This window comes from Podarcis pityusensis, assembly GCF_964106645.2.
Source record: "Podarcis pityusensis genome assembly, chromosome: 14".
Taxonomy (NCBI): Eukaryota; Metazoa; Chordata; class Lepidosauria; order Squamata; family Lacertidae; genus Podarcis; species Podarcis pityusensis.
Genome location: NC_138039.1, coordinates 48,717,608 through 48,726,552, shown reverse-complemented (window position 1 = coordinate 48,726,552; position 8,945 = coordinate 48,717,608).

Below are 8,945 nucleotides of genomic sequence, written 5' to 3'. Positions count from 1 at the left end.
GCTTGTGGGCCAGTTAAATGACCCCCGTGGGCCACTTGTGGCCCATGGGCCTTAGGTTGCCTACCCCTGATCTTAGGTCTCTGGTGTCCAGCATTACCCTGGTAAAATAGCCTTCATTGACAGAAGAGCATAATAAAATCCTCTTCCTGGGTCTCAGATGACTTCAAGAATTGCTGATTTACACTCTGGTGCTAAAACATCCTGCCATTTGTATCACTTTCAGGGGTAGATAAGGAGAGATGGAATGCAGCGTAGGAGGGGGAAGACTCACAAATGCAAAACACACAAAAATCAAGCCTAATACATTCTAAAATGTTTTAACAATTAAAGTGAAACATTTAAACATTAAAATAATAAAAATATACACCCGGGGTCTCCAATTCTTATACCAGTCCCCCTTTGATCCTAACCTTATCAAGGATTATAATCATACTTTATCAAAGTTATCAATCTACCAATTGGACTTCTTTACAAAACACACTTTTACAAGCATTGAATACCACAACATAGCAGTATAATACAGAGAATGACTGAGAGGAAAACTGATAACACCCCCCCCCCCTTTTAAGGATTTATTGATCCAACTAATCTGAGGGAGACCAACCTCTTGGATTCCAATATGAGATTCCTTTTAAGCATTTATGGACTTTTAAGAACCTTGGGAGAAATATTCTCCCTTGCTATAAACATGTTTATGCTTTACACTCAGCAGGAAGGTTTATTCATAAAGAAACATGAAGTTTTATTTCTTTAGCTTTATTTTGTGCCCAATGTCAAATTAGTCTTCTGGACCCCTTCTCTTTGTTATTCCACAACAATACCCCATTAATGAATTCTTCTTAAAGGGCTTTCATCAATCATCAGCAACCTCCCAATTTGGCGCAGATGTTGACACATCCTAACAGATATGTCTTCACCCTTCTGGGAGGTTCTTAACTTGCTGTGATCTTCACTTAAGGGTGAATCATTTTCTCACATTCCAGAGGGACACGAAAAGGCTAATTGCACCTGGGGTTCACTTGTCCAATCCAAAAGCAAAATCCAATTAGAATTTTTCTACAGCCCCAAAATTTCAAGTCCAGAAACTAATGTGTTAAACAATTCCAGTAGGTGCATTTGTCCAAATAACCGTATTTTTCGCTCTATAGGACGCACTTTCCCCCCTCCAAAAATTAAGGGGGAATGTGTGTGCGTCCTATGGAGCATATGCAGACTCCTTGGCTTCAGCGATAGCAACGCAAAGCCTCCGAAGCGCAGAGGGAGCGCTCCCAGTCCCACCAGGAGATGCTGGGGACTGAACCTGATGCCTTCTGCATGCTAAGCAGTTGTTCTACCACTGAGCTATGGCCCTAGCTCACAATATTGCTGTCAGGATAAAATGGAGAAGGTGGAGGCTGAAGTGTGTATGCTCTGTGGGGGAAAGGTGGGATAGAAGTATAAGAAGGAATAAAGTATGTAAACAAGCCTATAAGTGAATAAACTACAGTATATTTTTAACTTACTCTCCTAATAATTTGTATATAAATTATAAAAGTGGTATATAAATTTTGTTAAATAAAAAAAGAGGAAATGTTCAGACTTTCAAACAGTATGTTATGCCTGAGCCTTCATTGCTGAAACTCCCAACAGCATTTCCATGCTCACAAACACCTGATGGAGGAACCATTGTGACATAACCCATTCAAGCAGAAAGAAGGGGCAACAGGCTGTCAACAGTGGCAGTAGTTGGGGGCTCCTATCTATTAAAAAGCCACAGAAAGTCTTTTCATGCTGCCTGAGGAATTAATCCCTTATTTAACGTTCATAATTGCTGGATCGATTTAACAGGACTGGAGCTAACATTTGCTTGGATTTGGCACCATTGAAAGGGAACTGCCTGCTGCGTCCTCCGCTTTGAAGTCACCCTGGTCTTTGGGCCTCCAGCACCTTCTTCAGCATGTCCAACCCATCTAAGAGGCGTATGATACTGGTGTTCCACTGGGTTAGGAAGAAGCCCCTGACAGAGAAGCCGTGCTCTACCATCTCGGCCAGACCTTCTGCCTCTGTACCGGCTTGCAACACTCCTCACATTTCACCCTACTTCACGAGGAGCAAGACACAACCCGCTCCGCTCAGGAGGTCCAGCAGGCGCAAGGTGCTGCGATTGCCGAATCTCACCAACCCCAAGTTTTTAAGATCTGTCATTGGCAGCGTTGGCCGGAAGAGAGCCCGCAGGCATGGCAAGCAAAAGAAGACTCCAGCGGGAACAGGAAAAGGAGTGAGGGCTAGGCTAGAGGCAAGAAGGCTCCAAAGCTATTTGCGGGTTGGGATTGCTTTGGAAGATGCCTTCTCACAATCTCTACCCTTGAACCACGTAAGGACATAAGAAGTGCCTGCTGGATGAGGCCACATTGGCCTGTCTAGTCCAGCATCCTGTTCTCACAGTGGCCAACCAGAGGCCTGTGGAAACAAGAGCATTCTGTATTCCCTTCCTGCATCTTCCAGCAACTACTATTCACAAACGTTACTGCCACTGACTGTGGAGGTAGAGCATAGCCATTGTGCCTAGTGGCCATTGATAGCCTTTCCTGCATAAAACCATCCAAGTTGGTGGCCGTCACAGCTTTCTGTGGGATTGAGCTTCCAGAGGGGTAGCTGAGCATGCCTGCTGCAGGAAAAGCAGGCATTAAAAGCACATTTCTCCCAAAGAATCCTGGGAATTGCAGTTTGTAAAGGGTGCTACAAATTGTAGCTATGCGGTAGAAGGGTAATCTACAGTTCCCAGGATTCTTACAGGGGAGAAGCGGTAATGCTTTTAATGTATGGTGTGTACAAAGCCTCAAATTAGCTCCACCAGCTCTGTAATACTAGAGCAAAGATTATAATGCATATTGTTGTTGTTGTTGTACTTTTATAAATATTATAAAACCCATTCCTGCAAGCCATGTAGTCTGGAATAAACTCAGTCACCCCTCCCATCATTAATTGTTTCTACTAGGTGGGGAGGGGTGTTGGATCTGCTTCCCTGCCTTGAAGAAAGGCGCAGGTCAGATGTGTGCCCAGACCTGGCCACGCTTCGCAAGAGAGGGGTGTTGGTTCAAGGTGGCCACGCTGCCTGCAACTTGCACTCCTTCCTGACGTGTCTTCCCCAAACCCCTTCTTCCAGAAACTGTGTTGAAGTTTTCCATCACGTGGAACACAAACTCGCGGAACTACCTCGAGGCTCAGGCAGTGGTGGAAACCCTCCTCAAGCATGAGATGCCAGAGAGCCTCTTGCAATACAAAGGGATCAAAGCAGCTGTGGAGTCTCTCCTACCATACACAGCACTTCCAGAGGCTGGGCCGGTTACTGCAGGCCTCCATGTTCCTTGATTTCATGCGACAAAACATGAAGTTGCCTGACGCTGCCAAGTGGGACGAGGAGATGGACACGTGATGAGCTTTATTTATTTATTTATTTATTATTAATTTGTTGAGTACAAATTAGAAAAAAATACAAATATACAAAAAAAAGGAAAATACATGTAACCAATAGAAAATTAGAAAACATTTTACCTCTTCTCATATTTACAATTATTTGCACCTCTACAAAACAATATTCACAATAAAGAAAAGAAATGAAAGGTAAAATATAAAAGAAAAGAACAAGAAGATGATAAAGGAAAGGGAGAAATAAGATCAAGAATGAGAATTTTAAAAGTAGATAAGTATTCACTATACACAGCCATTTCCAATCTATATTTATGTTCAATTATGTATTTTCATCTTATCCTTATCTATCTTAATTAAAATATTTTTAAAAGATTTCCACCATTTGCCTCACGCCTTTGGTAGTCCATTTGTCAAAACCTCTGTTCTTCATATTTTTCCTTTGGGTCTTCTTAATGTCTCGCTTCGTATTTTTTATATTACTCACAAGATTATTCTAAACACAACCAGATTTTAGTAGCCGAGCCCTGGTTTTGTAAGTAATCATTTAAACACTCCCATTGCTTCATGACCATAGTTTTAGGTTTTCTCCTTATTAAATCTGTCAATTTTGCTAGCTCCAAGTACTCGCAAAGTTTCCCCAGCCATTCTCTTTTTGTTGGAATGCTATTGTACTGGTCCCGGGGGGAAGGTTACCGTTGGCGTAGTCAAAGTCCGGTCCTGGGTCACTAGTCTGGAAACAGTTCACAAAGAGCGAGGTGAGGTCCGAAGCAGGAAGCCGGGCAGGGACAGGAACACTGGGGGAACAGGACTGGATGCTGGCCGAGACAGCTCATCAACGACGTTGCTCCCGCAAGCTGGGACCGGGCTGACTGGCCTTTATCTTCTCTGAGGCCAGGGGCGGCCCCGGCCCCCAGGAGACCCGCCTCTCCTGGCCTTAAGGCGAGCACTCCTCCTGGGAGAAACCAGTTCCCTTCGCCTCTCTGCCCTGAGCCTCTGCAGTTCAGGAGAGGCTGAAGGGTTACTGGACCCAGGGGGAGACTCACCTGTAGGCACTGAGTCCTCAACCACCTCCGGAGCCAGAGTGGATTCACCTGGTGCCTGCTCCTGAGGATCCGGCACAGGTGCAGGTGCTTCAGAATCAAGGCCCTGCCCCAGTTCAGCCGGCCCTGGAGGCGGGGACTCCTGTGCAGGCTGGGATTCCTCCGGTTCAGCCTCTGAATCGGATTCCCAGGCCATCACAGCTATCCTTTTTCCAATAGCTAGCAATCAAAACTCTTGCCGCTGTTGTCACGTATAAGAATATGTTAGTTTTATCCTTTGGGATATCTTTATCAAGAATTCCTAGTAGATATGCCTCTGCCTTTTTACTCTGTGATGCCTTTATCAATTTTTTTATCTCGTCGTGGATCATGTCCCAAAAGGTTTTAATCTTTGAGCAAGTCCACCACATGTGGTATAACGTGCCTTTTGTCCTATTACATTTCCAGCGTTTATTGTTGTTCATTTTATTCATTTTTGACAATCTGTCAGGAGTTAAGTACCATCTATGATGAATTTTTCTGTAGTTCTCCCTTAATAGGTCACACACTGTAAAATTTATGCGCTCCGAAGGCTTCAGGGATCTTTGAGGCTGGCGGTCTCCCCCCACCGCCAGCCCCACAAGCTTGGGGGGGCAGCGGGAAGGTGGCGCACAGCTTTTGCGCTGCTCCCCGACGTGGTCTTTGAGGCTGGTGGTCTTTGAGCAGCGCTCCCCCCCGCCAGCCCCAAAGAGCAGGTCGAAAGGAACCCGAAGCCTCCGGAGCCCGGCGGGAACTCCCGCCGTGCTCCTGAGGCTTCGGGTTGCCTTCACTGAAGCCTGAAGAGCGAGAGGGGTCAGTGCGCAGCGACCCCTCTCGCTCTCCAGGCTTCCAAGGTAGCCGCCTGAAGCCTCCAGAGCGCAGCAGGAGCTCCCGCTGCTCTCCGAAGGCTTCGGGTGAACGCACCTTGAACGCACAGAACACACCTTGTTTCAGAGGGGAGAACAAGAAAAAAAAATTCTCCCACTCTCTGCACAGCACCCCTTCAGCGAAGCAGCAGGAGAAATGGAAGGGGCTCCGTTTCTCCTGCTGCTTCACTGAAGGGGCGCTGAACAGAGAGGGGGAGATTTTTTTTCCTTGTTCTCCCCCTCTAAAACAAGGTGCGTCCTATGGTTGCGTGCGTCCTATAGAGCAAAAAATACGGTAACTACTTTTACTCTATAAAGCACATACAAACTTCCTTCACACATGCAGTGATTCCTGCTTAAAGCATATATTTATGTGCTACTGTTAACTGGTTTCCCATGGTGCTTCTCCTGAAACCATTGGATCAATAGGGAAGATTGGGTCACATGTAGAGACAAAGAAATGTCACCAATTGACCTATTTTGAATTTTGGATTTCACAAAAACCTGGTATATTCAAAGACATAAAACACATGGGGAAACCTTCATACCTACTTTTAAATAATCTGGTACAACTTCAGCAATCATAATACTCAGCAATTGCTTTTTGGCGGTGAGCCAAACCTGCATACAGATTTTCATTTTCCAATGGATATTCTCAATACCTCAAACATGCAAATGATATCATACAAACAATTACATGGGAATCACAACACAATTAAATACATCAATTTACAGTTACAACTACATTCAAACTACCATATAACACAAAATACCAATTCTATATCTAGTTATTTATGAAAATCTATTGGTCTTCTTGCTGCTTTCACAAAGATCTTCAATCTCCAGGAGCTTCAACTCCTGTAGTCCAAAAAATTATCTTTGCAAGTCACCTTCCTCCACGCCCCCTTGGCCTGCCACCCCACAAGTCCTGGTTTGATGCAGATGAAAATAAATGGCTGCTGCTACATTGCTGTTATCTGGGAAGCCGTAAGCTTGCAATAAACACATTATTCTAAGTGATTTCCTGGCAGATTTATTCCATTAACCAGGAGGGTTGAGATGCTAGGTCTGGAGAGAGAACAAAACTGCATCTGGGACTGAAAACATAGCATGAGAGGGGGTTGAAAATGACAAACAGGTAAAGGGTTTTCCAAAATGACGATCCTTTTTTTTTGGTAAGCTGTAAACCATGTAAATTTTTAAGTTAGAAAATTTATTCAGCCTAGTTTATTTATAACTGTTCCTGTTATCTGCTTAATTTCCTTTAGCTAGTTGGCAGTAGGCGGGAAGAGAAAGAAAATCTTTTTGTTAATTCAAATACAATAGAAAACATTCTGCTATAGGGAGCAGTAAGAGTTTCCAGACGCCCCCATTACCTGTAGAAAGCAAAATTATTATGGAAGAAAAAACTGTTACAGTTATGGGCAGTTATTTTTACACCAGGATAACTTATTTCCATCATGGGTTTATTCATACAAATTTTAGCAGTGACAGGTTTATTAGAAATATAGTTTATTATTTATTCTCACACAATTAATCCGAATCATGTGGGTTCAAAATTAGAATTGAAAATTAATACTTTTTTTAAAAAATCAACTCTCCCTTAATGAGTTGATGCACATGTTATTTACATGTACAGTGGTACCTTGGGTTAAGTACTTAATTCGTTCCGGAGGTCCGTACATAACCTGAAACTGTTCTTAACCTGAAGCACCACTTTAGCTAATGGGGCATCCTGCTGCCGCCGCGCCGCCGGAGCCCGATTTCTGTTCTCATCCTGAAGCAAAGTTCTTAACCTGAAGCACTATTTCTGGGTTAGCAGAGTCTGTAACCTGAAGCATATGTAACCCGAGGTACCACTGTACATGTTTGGATGTTGAACCAACTTCCAGGCTTTCTGCCATATAAACACAAGAGTTCTAAATTTGGAGTCTCAAGTCCCATGACTTCAAGCACATAATTAAATGAATTATTTACCATTTCCGTATCGAGATTTCCGTTTTGAGTTTTCAGTTTTCAAACGTTTTGGAACTTGAACAGTCTTCTGCAATCAGGATCCTTAGATTTTGACAGGCAGCTAATCAGACGTTGCAAAACAGCGGCCCTTAGTGTCTGGAACACGCAATAAGCAGGGAAGTTACTGCAATGCCCCTGCAGGACAGCCAGCTCAGCCTAGCACAGTTCACTAGGTGCCTCCGGTGCTGTGCATGACAAATCAACAATGGGTTCATAAAATGTATCCATTCTGGTTTTGATTGCTTAAAAGTGATACAATGTATGCTTTGAACTTGGCTAAGTAGAAAATACATACAAACCTTCAGAAATTAATAGAAAATCAATGGTTTAACGCATGGGTAGGCAAACTAAGGCCCGCCGGCCAGATCAGACCTAATTGCCTTCTGGATTCAGCTCACGGATGGTCCAGGAATCGCTGCATGGATCGCCAGCACGCGTGTTCTTTACCTCTCCCTCCCTCTTCCTCACACGGCGGCAGCGGTGCCTCCCTCCCTCCTCCTGGCTTCTCCCCGCCCTGCCTAGAGGAGGAAGGGGGCTGGGCTTTGTTGTTGCCAGCAGCAGCAGCGACTGCCATTTTAAGCAGCCCCTCTCCGGAGCCCTTTCACACACCGCTCGTTGTCCCTCCGCCGCCAGCCCCTGCCGCTCACAAGACACAGGTAAGCAGCCACCGGGGCTTGTGGTGCTCTTGCATATTCCCCCCCCCCAAAAAAAAATATAGTCCGGCCCCCCACAAAGTCTGAGGGACAGTGGACTGGCCCCCTGCTGAAAGAGTTTGCTGACCCCTGGTTGAACCAATCCCCTCTGTTCCAAAGCGTACAGTCACTACTCCCTACATAGACATTAACACAATAGGAGAGAGGAGGTTACTCCCAATGACCCAGACAGAAACCCATTGGTAGAGTGGATTGAGACCAGGTACTTTCAAAGCCTGAAAACAGGAAAGTCCAGAGTTCAGAGGAAAAGTGTAAATAGTTTAATTGTTCTTAGGGAAGCGGGTACTTAGAAGGTGTGGGGAATAGGGGTGATTGACAGGGGTGGGTGACAGGCTCATGTTTCCACATGCCAACCACTCCTTTTTATGACAAATTTGTGATGTACTGCTAATGCTATTGGAAGTGTATGATGGAAAAGGAGGGAGAAGTTTTAAAAGTCTGTGCAACCCCTTGCTTGGGGTTCTTACTCGCTGTGTGTTTTGAACCTTGTTGCAACAATAAAGATTGGGTCTACTGACCGCCGTTTTGCTTCTTCTAACTTGACTGGAGACTCTTTCTTTGTTGACCGGAGGGACCCGCGGGGAGTGGCACCCTGACAAGTTGGGCAGCGGAGCAATCCCACATCCCAGGTTTTGTTTTTCCTTATCCCCAGAAACATGCCTCTGAGCTGTCACAGCATCATGTGAATTTTACTTCTGCAGGTTAGTTCTTCTGTGGGAGAAATACACACTTTCAGGCACAGATCTGGGCCACGCTTGTTTTCTCCTACAAGGCAAAGGTCCAGCACCCAAGAGCAAAATAAAAACAAGGAAAAGGAGGGAGAATAACAAAACAGGGCACCTCTCAGTTTATCTTAGCCTGGGAATTTGTTTTTAGTTCCA